This window comes from Equus quagga, chromosome 15 (genome assembly GCF_021613505.1).
Source record: "Equus quagga isolate Etosha38 chromosome 15, UCLA_HA_Equagga_1.0, whole genome shotgun sequence".
In the NCBI taxonomy this organism is placed as follows: Eukaryota; Metazoa; Chordata; class Mammalia; order Perissodactyla; family Equidae; genus Equus; species Equus quagga.
Window position 1 is genome coordinate 38,128,932 of NC_060281.1, and position 20,229 is coordinate 38,149,160.

A 20,229-nucleotide genomic window follows, 5' to 3' on the forward strand; every position below is an offset into this window, starting at 1 on the left:
GTACAATAAAAATAAATTGTTTAAATAAGTCTATGGTATAGGAATTACTGTTAAACTCATCAATTTGGAGGCAGAAACCTGTGAAGAAACTTGCCCTGGCCCACTCAGTAAAGGTTAGATTCAGGATCAAACTCCAGTGGCTCCAACGTCTGTGCTCACTTCTCCCTCACTATAGCAAGTTACCAAAGTTAGAACTCTAACCTGGGTATGTCTGATTCTAAATATCCATGCCCTTTCAACTTTTCCAGGCCTCCCATGACCCAAGATTGTCATCTTACAGAAGGGGACCAGAAGAAAGTATTAGGCATTGTTTACTGCTGTCTACATTATAATTTATTTAACATTTATCTAGTGATGACTATATGTCCTGTATTGTGCTTTGCACAGGACATTCAGAGGTGGAGGACAACTTCTGTTTTGGAGATTACAATTTAGTGGGGAGACTGATAAGTAAGCTAGTGATTCCAATACAAATGACAGGTACCAGGGGAATGGAAGCAGGGCAGAGGGTCATCTTACCTAAGACTTGAAACTTGACTTCTGTCTTAAAGTGTGTGTTCTGGGTATCAAGTAGAGAAGGGCATTTCAGGCCAAAGACAAAACATGTGCACAAGCAGGTCTGGAAGATAGAGCAGATCTATTGAGATAATTTCCAAGGAGTCAGGCATAGCTGGGGAGCAGCAGGGGGAGATCATGGATATGCTGATAAACCATGCAGTGCAGTATGGACAGTGTTCTAAATACAATGGATAGTGATAGAAAGATTTTAAGCAGGAAAGATAAAAGCTTGGACTTAGACTACTCTGGCTGTCACTTGAGGGCGGAATCAAATAGGGACAGACTGGAGCTTTGGGAACTGGTGGGAGACTGTGGAGACACCAATGAACATTAAAGATGTGAGTTTGAACTAGGTAGTTAACGGTGGTTGCTAACCAGGTAGTTGACAGCTGGGATGAGGAGACAGTAGGGAGAGGAGGAATTAATGAGCAGAACTTGGTGACGGATTGCATGGTTCAGTAGAAGGCACTCAGAAAAGATTTATTGAAATAAAAAACTTCTATTTTACATAAGGTATATTATATATATGTATTTTAATGCGTTACTTTTTATTTAATATTATACACATTTTCTCACTATGACAAATGTTCTTTGAAAATATACTTCTAAAAGTTCCATATATTCTACTGAATACAGGACACTTAGGGACCATAAGCTTCATGTCTGTTCTGAGCCCAGAGTAGAAACAAATTAGGCTCACAAATATTTGCTACATTGACCTGAAGATTATAGTTTATTTATACATTCCAAATATTTTTACTAATATTGCTAAGATGAATATCTCTGCCTGGAAATCTGCTTCTACATCTGTATTTCCAAAGGATTGAAGCTTGAAGTGGACCTATTGGGTATATATGGAAGAATACCTTTAGACTCTTGCTTTGCTTATTGATTTCTAACTTCACTCTGTTGTAGTTAGAGAAGATGTATTGTATTATTTCAATCTTTCTAAAATTTATTGAGACTTTTTTTTGTGGCCTAATACAAGGTCCATTCTGGAGAATGTTTCATGTGCACTTGAGAATGTGTATTTTGAGGTTGTTGGGTATAGTGTTCCGCATATGTCTATTAGGTCTTGTTGGTTTATACTATTGTTCAAGTTCTCTATTTCCTTCTCAATCTTCTTTCTAGATATTCTGTCCATTATTTAAAACTGAAGTCACCAACCATGACTGTAGAACTCTCTATTTCTCCCTTCAATTCTGTCAATGTTTACTTCCTATATATTTGGGACTCTGTTTGTTTGATGCATATATTTTTATACTTGTTATATCTTCTTGATGAATTGATCCTTTATCAACATATAATGTCCTTCTTTGTGCATTATAGCAATTTTTTGACTAAAGATATTTTGTCTATGGGCTAGCCCAGTGGCACAGCAGTTAAGTGCACACGTTCCACTTTGGTGGCCCGGGGTTTGCTGGTTCGGATCTTGGGCGTGGACATGGCACTGCTTGACAAGCCATGCTGTGGTAGGCATCCCACATATAAAGTAGAGGAACATGGGCACAGATGTTAGCTCAGGGCCATCCTTCCTCAGCAAAAAGAGGAGAATTGGCAGCAGATGTTAGCTCAGGGCTAATCTTCCTCAAAAAAAAAAAAATTTTGCCTAATATTAGTATAGCCACCCCAGCTTTCTTTTGGTTACTATTTTCATGGAATATCTTTTTCCATCCTTTCACTTTCAATTTAATTGTGTCTTTGGATCTAAGGTGAGGCTCTTGTAGACAGCACATCATTGGATCATTTAAAAAAAATTCATTGTACTAATCTCAGCCTTTTGTTCAGAGAATTTAATCCATTTACATTTAAAGTACTGATAGGGAAGGATTTACTTCTACCACTTTGCTATTTCTTTTTTGTATGTCTTATACCTTCTTTGTTTCTCTTTTCTTCTATTACTGCTGTCTTTGGTATGTAATAGATTTTTTGTAGTGTATCATTTTGATACTCTTCTCATTTCTTGTTTTGTGTATTTTTTAGATATTTTCTCAGTTCTTACCATGGAAATTATGATTAACATCCTAAATTTATAACAAGATGGTTTGAGTTGATACCAACTTACCAACTCAGCTTCAATAGAATACAAAAACTGCTCCTATACAGCTCTGCCTCTTCCTTTATGTTGTTGTCGCAAATTACTTCATACATTGTGTGCCCTTTAGTACAGATTTATAATTATTGTTTTATGCATTTGCCTTCTAAGTCATTGGGAAATAAAAATAGGAGTTACAAAAAAATATATAATAATACTACCTTATACATTTACCTATGTAGTTACTTTTACTGTTCTTCTCTATATCCTCATATAGCTTCAAGTTGCTGTCTAGTATCCTTTCATTTCAGCCTGAAGGATTTTCTTTAGCATTTCTTATAGGGTAGGTCTACTAACAAGAGGCTCCTGCACCTTTCATTTATCTGGTAGGGACCAAATTAACAGAGTGCATTGGAAGCTGTCCAGCAAGCTACATGACACACTATCCCCTTTTGGGGACACACAACCTTAATGGCTACTTTGAACTACAAGTCCCTGTGACTGATAGTTTTGCTGGAGGGGGTCTCTGGAAAAGGACAGCAGCCCTCACTCAGAGGTACTCCTTGGGGTGTTTGACTCACTGCCTTCCTGGCAATGCTGTCAGATTCACCCTTTGTGAACAGCAGCTACTAGCTTGTTATGGAGCTCTTATTGAAATCGTATGCCTGATCCATGGAGCCTGATATTCCCATTTTGGTGTGAGTCAACTCAGGCTCAACAACTAACAAGGAGAAAGAGACCAACAAGCATTGCATGCCAAATGGAAATAGTATGTTCAAGAACACAGCTATTTTGGCCCCAATAACATCTCAGCTTTAGGTGAAAAAATGGCAGCTATCCCTCTGAAGAAAATGTCATCCCCTTCTTTGATACTTGAAGCTGGGCCATTGCCTCAGTGAAACCCTCAACTCACAGAGATTTCCTTAAATGCCTAGGCCTGGACCACTGATGGTTCAGCTAAGCTGAAACCCCGTGGTGTCTACAGGTTACTGTGGCTGTTAAAACTCAGACACAGCTATGTAGAACCAAAAATGCATGTGCTTACTCAACTCAGTAGGCAGAACTCAAGGCCATGCTCATAGCTCTAGCCAGTTGTCTCCTCAATGAACCTGACTGTTCCAGAGCATGATATATCTTTCCTTTCCCTAAGAACAGCCCCAGGGTGGCAGCCTAGACAAAAGGGGATTTAGGGTATGCAAACTTAATTCTGGTTCAACAACCTGAATTCTCTTGTTGGACTGACATGCTCTTAGATAAGGATAATGAACACCTGGAGGAGTATATTGCTTGCCAAGTCTCCCTACAATGATCCTACATGTGGGAAAAATGGGAGACATAATATGTTCCTGTGTTTTATAAAAGTACCTTTGTCCCTCTTTCACCATAAAATGACTCTTCCAAATGAAATGTCTGAGTGTGAGTAAGAGGTGATTGACAAAAAGGGAAAGTTATAGCTACCTGAGTGGGATACACTGGAGCGAAACAGCTACTGAGGCAACTTGGAAAAGAACACCTTTGACTTGGGGAGGCACTAAGGAGGAAGGGACATTAAGGATCTTTTCTCTCTCAGAATTGTCCCTTTTGCCCTCCTCATGGATGAAAATGCCTTGGAGTGGCTCTCTCAGGCTTACTAGCTACTGGCTTACTTAGATGGCTCTGACCACAATTTGGTCACCACTCCTGGTAAGTTTACCAAGAAATTTATTGGAATCTGCCACAGCTCCTGCACCTCCATGCAAAACACCTGTCAACACCTTCAAATATCTTTCCAGCCCATTTTTCTATGATCATCCCTCTGTCATTCTGTGGATCCAACTCTATGCTTCAGATTCTCCTCCCTCATGCTACCTCATTAGCTTGCTCTGAACACAGGGATTCTCAGCCGAAGGTGAGGAACTGAGGAATGAGTCTTTTAGCAGAGCTATGCTCCAAACCACCTGCCAGTGTTCAGGATAAGTGCACCACAGGAACTCCAGCCTGAGAGCTAATTTCGTGACTCTCATGTTGGATCTGTGTTCCTAACCCTTTGTGAGCTTCAGGCAGGGAGAAACGCTGGTTTTGGGGGGGCATATTCAGCTTCTTGTGAATTGCTCCATCTCTGGCCTTGTAACCACAGATCTGGAGTTGATGATGAGAGCTGTCCAAGCCCTCCCTCAGCTGTTTCCTTTTCTACTTGTCCTTGACTTCAGACATGCTAAATCCTGCAGTTTTCAGAAATGATTATCTCCTTTCTGGGAGGTGCCACATAGCAGTTAGATATCAGATTACAGATCATTTTAGAATCAAGCTAAGATGTCGTTGTTGCCAGGGGGTTGAAGGTGAGAATCTCAAGACAGGTCTTCATGCCAGTGAGGTTTTTGGTATCTGGGCTGGAGGCATCTGGTCGAATCTTATCTTAAATGGCATCTTTTTTTTTTTTTTTTTTCTGATAAATCAGTTCTCCCGGGAACCACTAGTTCATCACAAGTGAAAGATTCATCCTATTTTATGACCCCATAAAAGATAGACTTTCTAATGCAGTGTCACTTTCAATTACCTTCCTTTTTCTCCCCACAAAAGCAATTATTTGCAATAAGGGTGTGACGTCTGAGCTAGTTGGATTTGTTGGATTTGCAGACGTTGTTTTATCAACAAGCCACAGGAAAGACAAAAAAATTAACAATAATAGTCACAATAATACACTTGGAGCCCCCGGTGACCTACCAGACCACTCTTTTTGATTTAAGAGCTTTTCTGATCAGCTTTGTACCACTATTATCTTTTAAATACAGAACTAGTAAGTGCTATTATAAAAAAATGACATCCTCATGTCTAGATTGTTACAAACAGAAAGTTAGCCTTTGGCAAACAGTATATCTTTAAAGGCTCAAATTTTTTCTTAAACCATGCAAGCCTATGCTACATGAAACACACTTTTCTATTCTTCAGAAAACTAAGTTTCCAGTGTGGTTGTAACTTCTCATTTTTTTATTATTCTTCCATAACCTGAGATTTCTACTCAAGTAGAACATCCTAATAGAGTCGAGACATATATCTGTCAAGTGTAGAGACAAGATTTTTTGTATTTTAGGGGTCTCATTTTACAGGAGTCTGGACTGTACCATAAAAAATACAAATAGTTTTCATGCTAAGGAGGAAGAAGGAAATTCTAACCAAGGTGATATTGTCCTCACAGGTGTGGCCAGGGATGAAGCAGACAGCTTCATTTTGCAACCTTATAAATTAAAGCATTTTCTTTGGGCATATGCAAGGTTCTAGTCACATCACATTGGGTTAAGTTAGGGAAGAAACCATGTGAAGGGCATTTGGCTATGTAGAGGGCCATATCAGGATTGGCCTCTTCACTATTTCTTCTCTCCTCAGTATTTTCTCCTTACTCAAATGTCTGCATTATGAAGTACCACACACATATATATATATATTTTTTTTTTTTTTTTTTTGGTTTGCTTTCGCTCTACTCTTTGTGGCTTCCTAACAGAAACCATGAAGCTAGACTTTAGAGACTCCCTAACTTCTCAGAGGTGGCATTACAGAGTTTCTGAGCATGTGCCTTTGGGCAGCATTCTTTATCAAAGGAATGCAAGACCAGCTTCCCAATTCAGCAACCACTACTTACAGCTTATAGATTTCCTAGTGTTGATGGAATTGTGACTTGTGGACAACATAGAGAAAACCTAAGTCTGTCTTTGCATACATAAGTCTTGAAAATATGTTTAGCTGAATGAAAGGACATAATTTTCACCTGTCTGAGAATGTGCTTCCAGAAACTGAATACTCTTGTTTTAGTTTTGATCTTCCCTATTTCACCTCTTAGAATTGTTATGAAGGAAATGGATTCCTGAAAGTAATACTTTAAAAGTAAACTTCCTTTCTACTTATTTAGGAGAATGCTTTCAAATCTATCAGAGCCTGCATCTCTATTAAATCTGTCATTGTTTCATGCATTAGGGGTTTTGAGGAAACCTACCATCCTGGGAGGAAAGCAAGGTTTGACAAAGAGGCATTTTGCATTGAGAAGGTGATGTCAGCTGGGGGCAGTTTCCCCAAAGAGTGCTGTGAATTTTCTCCTGCTTCTAAGGACCACTTCATGGTTCTACAACTTAGTTTTGGAAGTTGTCCTCTGGTGGCCTTAGCTACCTGAAGTATACAGAGAAGGTACTTTCTTTTCTTTTCTTTTCTTCCTTCCTTCATCCTTTCCTTCCCTTCTCTCCCTCCTTCCCTTCCTTTCTTGGTTATTATGTCTCTGTGGTTCCCGTTTTTCAGTACTTTTTTGAAGTATATTTTGCGTGCAGTAAAATGCAAAGATCTTAAGTGTAGAAGAGCTCAATGAACTTTGCATATGTATACTCCCGTGCGACCACTACCCGGGTGAAGATTGAGAACATTTCCATTGCTCCAGAAAAATTGCATTATGTCTCTTTACCCGTCAATACCACATCCTGGAAGCTAATCACTGTTCTGATTTCTATTACCAGATAGTTTTGCCTGCTCTTGAACTTCACATAAGTGGAATCATATAGTATGTCCTGTTGTGTAGCATTTCTTTGCACAGCATGATGCTTTTGAGATTTACAGTTATTTGTGTCATTACATGTATGATAATTCACAGAGGTCATTCTTCTTACTGTTAAATAGGATTCCGTTTCGTAAACAAACCACAATTTATCTATATAAGGAAATGTGAGATAGCTGATGATACTACAATTAAAGGAAACAGTAGGACAGGAAAACCAACAAGCAGAGTGGCGCAGCGGGAGCGTGCTGGGCCCATAACCCAGAGGTCGATGGATCGAAACCATCCTCTGCTATGGTTGCTTTTATAACACAGAGATTCTTTCTCCAGCATTGCAGGTAGAAGATAGTGGGAAGAAAGTCAATTTGCAGCTGTGCGTCCTTGTTTGACCACTCCTAAAATGTATTGCCACCCATCACCTAATCTCTAATAATTGTTAAGCATCTGCTTTTCCTGTTTTTGGAAAACCCACCCTTCTCACTCATTTCAAAAAAGAGACAAATCTCTCTCCCTTCTTACTCAGGAAGAGGTGACAAATTTACCGTTAACTTCCAAATGATCAGTGTTATGTCTTCCAGCGAATGAAATACACACTTGTCTCTGGTTATGGTTTTATATTTTCTTTACACTTGAAAGAAAGACATATTTATTGATTTCTGCCCAATGATTATATTGCATTTTTACTTGGGCATGAGTCTCCTGCTCATTGTCACTTCTTTATTCACTCCTATGCATGATTTATCAAATTTAGATCAAGGTAATGGGAATGTTCTGAGAATCCTTCTCTAAAGCAATACATGTTGCAGTAATCATGAAGACACCATTTTATGGACTTCATGCGAAAAACAGAGGCAAAAATGTGAAATGGTGAGAAAAATGGAAGGAATACATTAAAATAAAAAAGTTTGTGCATCAAGATCCCATGGGCAAACTCAGGGAAAAACACTGCAAAACAAAACACAGAAGTCTTAGGATATTTGCAAAAAATTGTTTAATTAAAGTGTTCTCTAGTGAGTCCCTACATTATGACAAGAAAATATAGATTCCTCTAAACAAGAAGCACCTTAAATAATGAGAATTTTAAAAAATCAAAAGGAAAAGTAGAAATAAGGTGACAGGGGAGAGACCTGTGTTGTTCCTTTACTTTGTTGCTTTGAAGATGTTCTTATTTAAAGGTCCCCTAAACTAACAGTCTTCAACTTATTTTGCCTACTTACCCCCCAAAAGCATTTTGACTAACTTTAAGTATCCAGGATTAGGAGATTGGATGGATAGCTTTGGTACATGTACACAATGGAGTACTACAAAGGAGAATGAATAAAAAAGATGTCCATTAACTGATATGGAGTAATTATCAGGAGACATTAAATACAGAAAAAGTAAAGTGCAAAAGATTATATATCGTATATATATACATAGAAAGATAAATCAGAAAACACTGAAATTGATTACCTAAAAGGGTCGTGGTCATGGGGAAGATGGAGTGGAAGGGATGTGGGATGGAGTGACACTTCCCTGAGCATCGTTTTTTTTTTTTTTTTATTATAAGAAGGTGTAAAAATACCCTAAAACAGAAGGCAAAGTGAAAGAAATGAATCCAGTTGTGTTTGCAGTGAACACCATACCATACATAAGGGTAAAAAAGAAAGTACCAACGAAGTTATTTATTATCATGGAAACTGAGGCAGGGAGAGAAATACAAACAAATCCTGGATTCTTTCTAATTGTTTTCTTTTCTGTTATCACATGGACAAAGCAATTTTGAAGCTATTATAGGTGTATTATAGGATAGAGTTCATGAATAAATGTGCTGGTGTCACTTCAACCAGTGTTCTCATTGTAGAAAAAGGAACATCCGAATATGAGGTGGAGGGAAGATAAAAAAGAATCCTGTGGGAATGGACTAGAATTGGAGATATCAGTGTGAACTCATGATTACTAAAATATGCATATGTATGGGCATATGCATACACACATATATATGTTTGCATGTGTCTATACATTTATTATGCATGTGTATGCAAATGCATACATTTCTTAGATATTTTTGCTAAAAGGTCCTAGAAGCAAGGACACCCCAGAAGCGATAAGCACACCCAGACCCTGGATATTGGTCTCTAACACTATTCCTCACTAAAAGGGCACCTCTAAGAAATAACTGACTTTAGGACTGGGACAGAGTCAATGCAAGTCGAGCCTGGAACAACTTATTATGCCAGATATTAAGAAAGTCCTCAAAAACATGATCATAGACTGTCAGAAGGACACAGTAATCAGCTTGAAGGGCCTACCACTGACCAAAACTGGGTTAATTTGAGTACCAAAATAGTTAAAGGCAATAATGATTGTAAACCACCAGAAAAAACAGGATTTCACCAGCCCATACTGAGAATAAATACATAAATAAGTGGAGGTTGAGGGAGAACTCTTATTTGCAATAGAACGCCAAAGTGCAGATTGGTAAACGTGAAGAGAATGCTGGAGTTGAAATATAATTTTGCAGCTATCATAATAAAGATTGGTTCAGGTAAGAATCCTCAATAGATGCTAAATCTGAGGGGTAATTTTGATGGGGAGCAAGATATTTGCATGGTCTTAAGATGTCTCCTTCAGATTGCTTATTAGTTGCAAGGGGGGAAAGTATACTATGTATCACCTTAACTGTGTGATCAGAATTAACCCCATTAATGAGAAGCAATGGACATTGCATGCCTCCAGATTTGATACCCTGGAGAAGGACATATCACTTACATGGTGTTCTGGCTGGGGATGCATAACCTGAATGTAATTATGAGGAAAAAAATCACCAAAAGCCCAAATAAGGAGTCTTCTATTTTTGAAAAAATATGAGTGCTTACTGTATTCTTCAAAAATGTCAATATCTTAAGATACAAAGAGAGGCAGTAGAGTTGTTCTAGATTAAAGGAGACTAAGGGGCTATGCAATATCTAATCCTAGATGGAATCCTGTACTGGAGGGAAAAAATGCTACAAAGGGCATTATTGGGTCAATTGACAAAATTGAAAATTATTTTAAAAACAATATCAATGTTAAATATACTGAACCGATAATTATACTGTTGTTACGTGTAAAGAATATCTTTATTCTGAGGAAATATCCACTTAAATATTTAAGAACAAAGGGCCATGATACATACAACTTACTCTTAAATAGGTCTGAGAAAAATAGAGAAATACAGAGATAGAGATAGAGATTGAGATGGGAGAGAGAGATGGAATGGTATAAAATGTTAATAGGTGAATCCCAATAAAAAGCATATGGGTGGTCTTTGTACTATTGTCCTTTTTATAAGTTTGAAGTTATTTCCAAATAAAAAGTTTAAGACCCTTTTAATGGAAATTTGAAAAACTAAGAAGAATGGTATAATGAACACTCAAGTTCCTACCAACCAGCTTAAACAATTAGCGATGTTTTGTCAGTGTTGTTTCTTCTACTATTCGCTAATCACCAACTAGCATTTTGAAGCAAATCGAAGACAGGAGGTTCCAAAGCGCTTCATTGTAACAATAAGCAAAGAAAGGTAGGGATTACTCTGACTTGAAGAAATGAAGAAGGTGATATGCAAACTTCTGTCAGTTGTTCAGAGGAGCGGGTAGCCAGGGTTCTGACTGAAGCCTGGGCTCCTCTGGCTCTGCGATTTGAGCCTCGATGTGATTGTGACGAGGGATTGCGCCATGGGGACACCTTTCCAAAGAGTCCCCAGGACAAGGTCACGGCACATCCATGTGCCTGATGTTTGGTAAGTTACAAGAACAAGCAGTAAGTGGTGTTCTAAGAGTAGAGTGTATTACACTCAGCCAGACATGCAAGAACACTAGAATATCTGAGAAGGAAAGGAAACTACCCGATTGGGGGCAGAGGGAGGAGGGAGGAAGCGAAGCAGGAAAGTTTGTACTTTTCTTTGAGCAATCAACTCAGAAATCAGGAGCAGAAAATATGTGTCTCAACTCGTGTAAGCTGAGAGTAGGGGTCGACGAGGATGGGATTCGAACCCACGCGTGCAGAGCACAATGGATTAGCAGTCCATCACCTTAACCACTCGGCCACCTCGTCCCACGGGAGTGTGTGTCTCTTGAATACTCATTTAAGTCTTCCTTTTGGAAAACACTTGCAGTTTGATCCTCATGTGTAGTACTGTTCTTCAAACTGCAGTCATCTTAAAGAATTTTCACACAGAACCAGTTCTTCCCACTTTTCTCAAGGGAGTATTTCACACATTGACAATCTTTTCCTAACCTGCCAGCGTCTCCAGCCTCTATTGTCATCCTTCCTCAGTACTCACACTTGCCTTTCAGTCACGATGAAATTCTTTCTATTCTCCCCAGGCTCCATAATCTCCTCTTTTCCCACCCTCGACATGCTTTAGTCTTCTTGCTCTGCCCTCACTTCACCTGCCTTGGTTCTCTACTCATTCATCAGATCTCAACTTAGGCCATACATCCTCTTCCCCCACCCTCACCCCCTTTTTTCCTTACAGTCCTTTTTACTAAGCCATTACAGTTGAAACTTTTTTGAGAATATGTTTTCTCTTGCAAACATATTTTCATTTCATTTCTGCCACAGAATTTTATCCTAATAGTGTGTATTTTTGTTCTCAAAGACCCTATGATGCCACTCTGTAACAGAAAATACTTATATAAATTGAAATTTAATTTTTAGTTATTTCCAGTGACTATAAATCTCTGCTTAGGAGTTTTACTTCTGACTTGAATTACCTTCACATTTAAAGTAGCATACAATAAAAGATATAAATAGATAGTTTTGATAACATTTATTATATATGTAAAGTAGAACTGCATTGGAAATGCATCTTTTAGTGAAAGGGCTGGGGATATTTGTTCCCATTAATTCATGTGTCTGGGGATGAAAATTTCTTATGACTGGAATAAGAAGAATTCGGTGGAAATGAATAGCAAAAAGACCACTAGTTTGTGGTTTTGAATAAGTGTGGGGCTTACAAAAGGTGCTTTTATATTTAAGTTGCATTTTTTAAAGTAGAATCTTCAATACATTTCCACTAAATGTAATAAACAAATAAAAATGATAGCTACCAGGGGACGTGCAACCACGTAAAAATATAGTTTTACAAAATATGGATATCTATTTTCTTTGACAAAAGTCAATAGGAATAATTTTCTCGTCTGAATAATCGTAAAAAAAATTAAAGCACTAACTTTCCATGATATGCGTATGTTCCCTTTCTTTAAGAGTGTAATGTTGTTAGTCGAGAGTAGACGAAGAATTTGTCAACTCCTCCTCCATGAAATCGCGTAAAATACACAACTGAGGCGGAGCCGTGTCTTGTTTAGGGGTGAGACTTCAGAGACACCAATATTTCCAATTGTTCTTGCTTGTCGGCAGGGAATATTTTTACCCCTGAGGTAACGTAGCCACAGTTAAAATGTTGTATAAAAAGTAATAGAACAGCATCATTTGCAAGGGAGTGTAAAAGTAGAGATCGTTCACATCCATGAGGAGCGGGGGCGTGGTCAGGAAGGCACAGTTTAGGAAAGTTTCGCTTTTTCCTGGTGGGTCTCGCGATCTCCGGCCTCGCAACGTTGCTGCCAAGTTGCTCCGCTGCCCGACGCCCTCGCTCATCTCATCTTCCTGAACGCTAGAGCTGACTTTTCCTGTCCGCATTTCCTCTCTTCTCGCCTTTCCCGCCGCTCCCGTCTTCCCTCCGGGCCTCTCTCCAAAACTAAACGGCCCCAGCAATTCCTGGGGCGACTGCGCTTCCGCAATCTGCAGAAGAGGGTCCCAGCTCTGCGGGAGCCGAGCAACTGCAGAGAGAGCCGAGGAGCCCCGCGCCCAGCAAAGTCCCCCGGACCCCTCGTTGGGAAAGGTCGCGGCGGCGTGGAGTCAACACGTCTGTCCTCCGAAAGGAAGTCTGTTAATCGGCTCATTTCCCCGCTTCTCCGAACAAGAAAAGCTTCCTCGTGCAAACTCGAAGCAGCGTGTCCACTGACTATTGACTATAGCCAGTTATAGCTTCCCGTCCCCTGGTCAATCGACCCAGACCTCTGAATTTGGGCTGCGATCCCCTTGTGTCTTGTCCGCGAACAGTTTTCTCTCGGCCTCCGTCGACTCTCTCAGACCCATTGCCTGGGAGTAAATCCGTTTCTAAATTTCTCTGCCCACGACTACCGCCGCATTTCCTCTCGCTCTTCTCACCTGCCGCTCTTCTCTAGAGATTTCCAGCTCCAGGAAGGCTCAGGCGACTTCCTTGTGCATTTCCTTTCGAGATTTCTCTTTTTTTCCCTCAAGAAGTAAGTGGTGTACAGCAAGCATTAAGTTGTCCTTTGGCTGGTGACTGCTGAGGCTGGGTTCAGCAGATTTGACTTGGGACTATCAGGAATAAAATCGGGCGCAGAGATTTGTAGAACAAGACAATGGGTTGCAGAGAGGTGATGGGGACCGAATAAGAAAAAGAAAGAGAAAACTAGGTCCCACCGAGATTTGAACTCGGATCGCTGGATTCAGAGTCCAGAGTGCTAACCATTACACCATGGGGCCCAGCTGTTTATAAAGTTTTCTGAAGACTGAGATGACCTAGTTCTTCTTCCTTAAATGTGGTTATTTGAAAGGTCAGTACATTTGGTTTTTCCTCCTCTGGATTTAAATCATGGATGGTTACCTGTTACACGCCAGCACACAACACCTTTTACACCAGAGTTTTAATGGAAAACGCCGACTTCCAAACGTCAGGAATCCTCCCCCGCATTTCCTCCCAAGTGGTTCCGGAACCTTGTGACCCGGGGCCTCTATTTCTACACTGGAAAACAGCGGAGTCCTTGAACAAGACTGCGCCCTTACGGTGTTTATGGCTTTGTGACAGGTGTTTTGTTAGCTCACCTAAGGCTCACAACTATCCTGTGAGACGGGGACCGTTATCGCTGTTTTACGGGTGAGGAACCCGAGGCAGAGACCTGAGATCCTTCACTCTGCTTCGTTCTCAGGTCTTATTATCTTTCTCGAAAATCATCTTTAACTAGTGTGATATCTGGCGCTTTTGCGGACGCGTTGAGGAAAGATTTTACCGGTCCCAGGAGAGACGTCGGCGTTTAGGGAAAAATCGAAATCAGTGTGCTTGAATGACGGGCCTGGAGGAGGATCCCAGAAGCCCTGAGAGCGCAACTCCGGGGGCGAAAAGGAGGGAGAAGGACAGAGCGCAGCCCGCCGTCCTCCTACTCTGCCCTCACCAACCGGAAATACGAGCAGGAAAGACCCCCAAACGGACTCAGAAAGATTCCCCGCCCCTGCCTCGCATAGCCCTTTCTGGCACACACAGGACCATACTGTGAAAATCCACAAAACGAATTTCTGTTCCTGGGATGACTTTCATTGAGGGTCCTGTTTCAGCATCTTCGTAAACTTCTTCTGCTGACCGTTAACTGGCTCAGAGCGCGAAGGTTCTCCGTACAAGTTTAATTAGGAATCTTGAGCAATTTCTTTGGTGGTATAACAATACATAGCTGTCCTCAAAGTCGTTTACTTGGGTTGCATTCTAGCTCAATGAGAGCGGACCTAGTGGGATTTGAAGTCTTCTGATTTTAAGCACCTGAGGCCAGGAGTCGAGGCCTGCGCGCCCCCTCTTGGGCACCGACGGTAAAGCGCAAACACAGCCAGGTGCCGTTCAAGAGCCTTACATACTTTCTCATTGAATTCTACAAAATCCCGACAAGTAAACATCATCATCATCATCATGGCCTTGTACATTTTAGGGATGAAGAAACATTGCCTCTATCCAGGAAATGGCATAGCTGGGCATCCAAACCAGGTTGTCTGGCTCCAGAGCGAACTAAGAACGCGAAGAGCTAACAATTACTATGTGACGTGGTCTCCCTTGTTGGACTTCGAGAAATATTGTTGGAAATAAGTATTTCTGTGTCTAGGCTTGGAGAATTACTTATGTCTTAATTTCTGTTAAAAGTGTCATCAATATTAATAATATTTTTTAAACATAGGGAAAAGCATGAAGATTTAAGAACTCCTTTTTACACATTTTTACCACAAATGCCCAGAATGGGATGTTTTTACACTGCAAACCCAATGACTTTATTAACAATGTGTTGAGAGGAACAAGTTTGTGACCTTGATGTCTACTCTCCTCACAATCACCTTAGATTGTCCTTCTCCCTTAGCTCTGGGGCACACTCCTCCTGCCCAGAGACAGAGCCCAGGACACTCAGAGTCAGTGTGACCAAGCTCAGAAGTCAGGCTACTTTCTCAGAGCCATCGGAGCCCAGGTCTAGGGTCTGAACCGGCAGACTCTGATGGAGGCCAGGTTTTGTGGAAGGGTAGGGAGGAAAGTTAAGTTCCTCAGATTGCCTCCTGTCAGTCTTGCGGGATAAAAATGTTAATAATTGCCAGAATTTCCTGAGTGCTTTGTTTGCTCAGGTAATAAATAATTACAGACCAGAGACTTGTGATATACATATACTTTAAAAATGATAAAACTGTGACTTACAGTTTTTAGAGACTTGTTCAGGGGCTCACAGCAAGTAATAAGTCAAACTGCCAGTAGCCCCTCAAACTGAGGTGTTTGATGCTCCCTGACTAACCCAGGGTGGCCTCTATGTTAACACCGCCATGATCACTCCAGTTATGCATGCAAAAATGCTTGGAGTTGCCTTCTCCACATGCTCTCACTCTCTGCCCTCTCTTCCTGCATCACACCTGAGCTGTGGCCTGAGTTTGCGGTCCATACGCTCATTCAGGATTCACGGACAGACATGCTGAGTTCTTCCAGCTGCCTCCTCCCACATCTCAGCCTCTAACTCCAGATGCAAATCCTTTGTTCACCGATTTTTTATTCATTTTCTTTAAAATAGTAAACATCTTAGCGGCTTCTTATAGTATATAATCTTTGTAGAAAATATGAAACAATAAAGGAAAGATGAATGAATTCCTTCCAAACCTACTCCAGTACCACAGAGACAACCACTTTATTAACAGGTTGGACTATACTCCCTTAACCTTGCTCTAAGCCTATGGAAAAGAACTTTATTTACACATCTATAACTATAGTCATACATAAATAAAGCCCAATAAACCTAACGTTATGTAATTTTTAGACTTATGTGTCCTGGACACACTTCAAACATCGATACATAAAGGTCTGCCTTCTGTTAATTATTTAATTCTATACTGTAGCATAATTTATTTAACTAGACCTCATATGTTGGACATTCAGGTGGTTCCAGTTTTTCTCTCTCATAAAGAAGTTTCACATGAACACACCCATGCCCTCTGCCACTAGATCTGCCACCTGCTGTCTGTCCTCCCAAGGCCGACCCCTAATTCCTCACACAGGTACCCGGCTCCTGGGTCTCCTGGCTGGCCCTCTGGCTGGCCCTCTCTGACCCTCACAGCCTGCTGCTAACCTTACCTTTGCCCCCTGGCTCCCATCCTTATTACCTTTGGCAGGGGCTCCTTTGTACTCACAGGCTGGGGAGCCCTGGGGCTGACGTTTTACTTCCCTGGGTTGTGGGAAATTGGGCCTGGCGCTCCTGTGTAGGATATAGAGTGGGGTGAAGTGTGGAGGGGCTGCAGGCACAGAACCCCTCCTGGAGCCCTTTTCCAAGTCACGGTTAGAATCTCCCAGGCTCCAGGGCAGGCAGCAGAAGGGAGGACAGCAGCTTCTGCTTGACTCTTGGGAGGAGGCGGGGAGAGGGAAGCATAAGACCACGATTCTCTCATTTGTATAAAGGAATATTTTTCATGCCTTATAAATGCAAGCTTGGTCTTGCAAGTGTGGAACATACAGAACTCCCCTCTCCGAGCCCCTGTCCCTCCCTAGGGCACAGAGTGAAGTTGAGGGACCTGAGAAGAAAGTCATCCACAGAAAATCACTCATGAGAGGTGCAGGGAGAAAATCTGTAAACTTGACTTCAGACAAGTCCTGAGAGGGATTTTCTTTCCCCATGGGTCCTTCCCTTCCTTACAGTTTTCGCCTGATGGGTTCCTCTCCCGAGACCGAAATTCATGCTGTCAGCGCTCTGTCATCCTCCTGGCCTACTGAGTGGAGCTCTCCTCTTAGACGTCCCTCTGGCTCCACCTGCTAGAAAGTCTTTCTCTGTGGGTCCTTCCCTGCCATCCCTGAATGCAGCCTCCCCCACTCCACCCCTACCTGCTGCAGGCCTGGTCCTCTGAGGAGTTTCCAGCCTGAATATAACAGCTGGTGGGTCAGGAAGAGGGTTCCCCTTCTGTTCAAGGTTGAAAAAGGGCAGGGTGGGTGGAGAATTTAGTTGATAGAAGTGCAAGGTGAGGTGAAAGAGCAGGGGAGAGAGGTGCGCGAGACCACGCCTGAGGATGCCATTTCTGCAAATAGATGATGCAGATCCTACTCAACTCCAGGCTTCAAACCCCTGGGAAAAATAGTTGTGAGCTGACCTTGTGATTTACTGACTATGATTTCTTTATTTCCACTCATATATTTCTCATATAGATTTATTTCTAAAATAATCTTCATATAGCTTCCATTAAATAAAATATAACTAGTTATTTGCATAGAAAAAGTAGCTAAAAAGGTAAATAAAATGAAAAATTATTGTTATTTCCAAAAAGATACATCATTGATTTACAAAATTAGATAGATGAAATAATTTTTAATGAAGGTAAGGAAGTTCTCAGCTTGTAGTAAAAATGGTACATTAAATTTTCTGCAAATATACTTTAAAATTAGAAAATCAACTACTTGAAATGGTGAACATAAGGTTTCTTATCTCGATAGAATTGTAAGGCAACCAAGATCATCAATTTTTATACTAAATACCGTAAGGTCTAATTTAATGAGCTAAATATCTATGTCAAAATAGAGTCAACTAGGATGTCCTTATTCTCCTGAGAATTTCAAAATCAAATAGTACACAAACTACACTTTCTAACAACACAGTACAGGTTGAATGTGACTTTTATGAGAAAGGTCATTTAAAGATCACTGGCAAAGAACTTGTTCCCTCAAGACCCACCCAGGCCACAGGCAAGTCCAACCATGTCCCATCTCTCTGTATGCTCTGATGTGGACAGGGACAGGGACGGCCTAAGCCAGGGACTGAGCAGGGTCCCTCCAGTGGACTCATGTGCTGGGCAGGTCCCATTCATTTATCCACTTGCAGCCTCTGAGGCTGTGTCAGGTGACAATCACCGCCAGGCCTCCTAGGGGAACAACCAGAATTCACCCATGTCGAGGCACTGATGGAGGAAGGAGGTGTTTTGATTCCCCGCAGGTGAAGGGCAGTGTGATGACAAAGAAAACGTATATGATCTCGCTTACCCCAAGTCTTAGATAACCTTCATCAGAAAATCTTACCTTCAGCCTCCCAGCCCAACAGAGATCTGAATACCTCTTTTGGTTGTACTGTCCTCTCAGGAACCCTGGTCCCAGGCCCTACTCTCTTGCAAGCACCCTCCTCTCCCCTACCATCCCTGGCACATAGAAATCGTGGAGAAGATGATCTGACCTGTGTTGAGGCCTGTAGCCTGGACCCTACAGACAGGTTGACCTGGGTTAAGCCTGGAGACCCAGTCCAGTACCTGTGCAGACTTCTTGCCACAAGCAACAGGGGGCCCCAAGATTCCTAGAAAGGCAGTGCGAATTGCCCCAAGACAGGCCACTGAACTTACCGACGGACCCCTCTCTGCTCTCAAATGCCTGCAACCGGGAGCAGAAACAGCAGAGGCCTTAACTTCCCCTGCTTTATCCTCCAAACAGTGGGGAGACTGGTTTCCAGTCAACATGGAATAACAGGGATCAGACTTACCATCCTGCCTGAAAGAACCAAAACCTCACAAAATATATGAAATAACAATTTTTAAGACACCAAACATCAGGTAAAGAAGGATAGTAATCAGTGAAAGAGAAAAAAATGAGGTCATTGTGGGGGAAAATAAATTGAGAACTAGGATTGCCGCCAATGCACTGCCTTTAGAGAGTTTCTAGGGCCCATTTCAGGGAAGGGGGACCCAGGCAGAGGCTGGGGAACTTCCTGAGCTGAGGAGAGGGAGCTGATAGTCCAGGAGACCAACACAGCCGGAGTTGGCAGGACAGAGTAGCAGAAAGGGGAGAGCTGTGAGAACAGGAAACTCCGGAAAGAACTTCCCATTGAGCTGAATACTGATCGTCTCATGCAGGCAGGGAAACTATACCAGGCTGATGAAAGACTACTTGCAAAGGTCAGAGGTAACTGTGATATTTAACTGTCCTTTCAAGTCAGAAGCAATGATGCAAGATGCACGTCTGTCTACTGATCACAAGAATCTAGATTGGACTCTTGTTCTAAAGAAAGAAAGTCTGTGTTCTGTGTTTCTTGTTCAAAGTGATACAGACACGTAGGCAGAGGAGGTCTCCTGAGCCAGTCCTTCACTTTCCCTGGTGCTTCCTCACGGGGTCATCTCAACCGTCAGTGAAACCTTAAAGAATCTTCAGAGACAGGGAAAGAACAATCTTTTAACTTCTCTTTACTTGTATCTCGGGATAATTTGAGAAAGGAGATTGGTTGCAAAAGTGCTTTGGAAAGACAATTTAAAATCACATAAGCTTTTTCCAAAAAGTTAGCAGAAATTTTTTCCAATTTTTTTTTTCCCATTGGGCAGAGCTCCCACTCGGGCTTTCTGCCCTTGTGGGGCTCCCTGCATTGCTTCTGGAGGATCACTGCCCTGGGTAAACGCTCAACTTGTGGCAATCCGAAAACTGAGATGGGTTATGCGTGGGTTATAGGAAAATGAGGGGAATGGATCTGGAACTTCTTAGAGCGTTGAAGCGGGTTTCTCTGAAAATAATTAACAACCTCCTTTTGGAGGTTAAGAAAACGTCGATGGCCCGTACGGGGATCGAACCCGCGACCTTGGCGTTATTAGCACCACGCTCTAACCAACTGAGCTAACCGGCCCCTGGTCACTTTCACCGTCTTTTTTTTTTTTTTTTCTTTTTAAACTGTTCAGTTCAAACTAATTGTTAGAGTTATTTGTCTTAGGAGAATTTCTTTGCTGCTTGTCACCCTTAATAAAAAGAACGAGATGCTTTCTCTTACAACAAAAACAAAACAAAAGAATTAAAGAACACTGGTTTTAAGTCGCACTCATACACTTGAAAGGGGAAACA

At 41.4% G+C, this 20,229-nt stretch overlaps 3 non-coding genes across 3 annotated transcripts; all 3 read right to left on the reverse strand.

Moving 5' to 3' along the window:
- Window positions 1-11,098: 11,098 nt before the first annotated feature.
- TRNAS-GCU (transfer RNA serine (anticodon GCU)) lies at window positions 11,099-11,180 on the reverse strand. The gene has a single exon. It is a non-coding gene; the product is annotated as a tRNA-Ser (tRNA).
- A 2,388-nt stretch (window positions 11,181-13,568) lies between these two features.
- On the reverse strand, window positions 13,569-13,640 carry TRNAQ-CUG (transfer RNA glutamine (anticodon CUG)). Its single transcript has one exon. It is a non-coding gene; the product is annotated as a tRNA-Gln (tRNA).
- A 6,303-nt stretch (window positions 13,641-19,943) lies between these two features.
- On the reverse strand, window positions 19,944-20,017 carry TRNAI-AAU (transfer RNA isoleucine (anticodon AAU)). Its single transcript has one exon. It is a non-coding gene; the product is annotated as a tRNA-Ile (tRNA).
- Window positions 20,018-20,229: the final 212 nt, after the last annotated feature.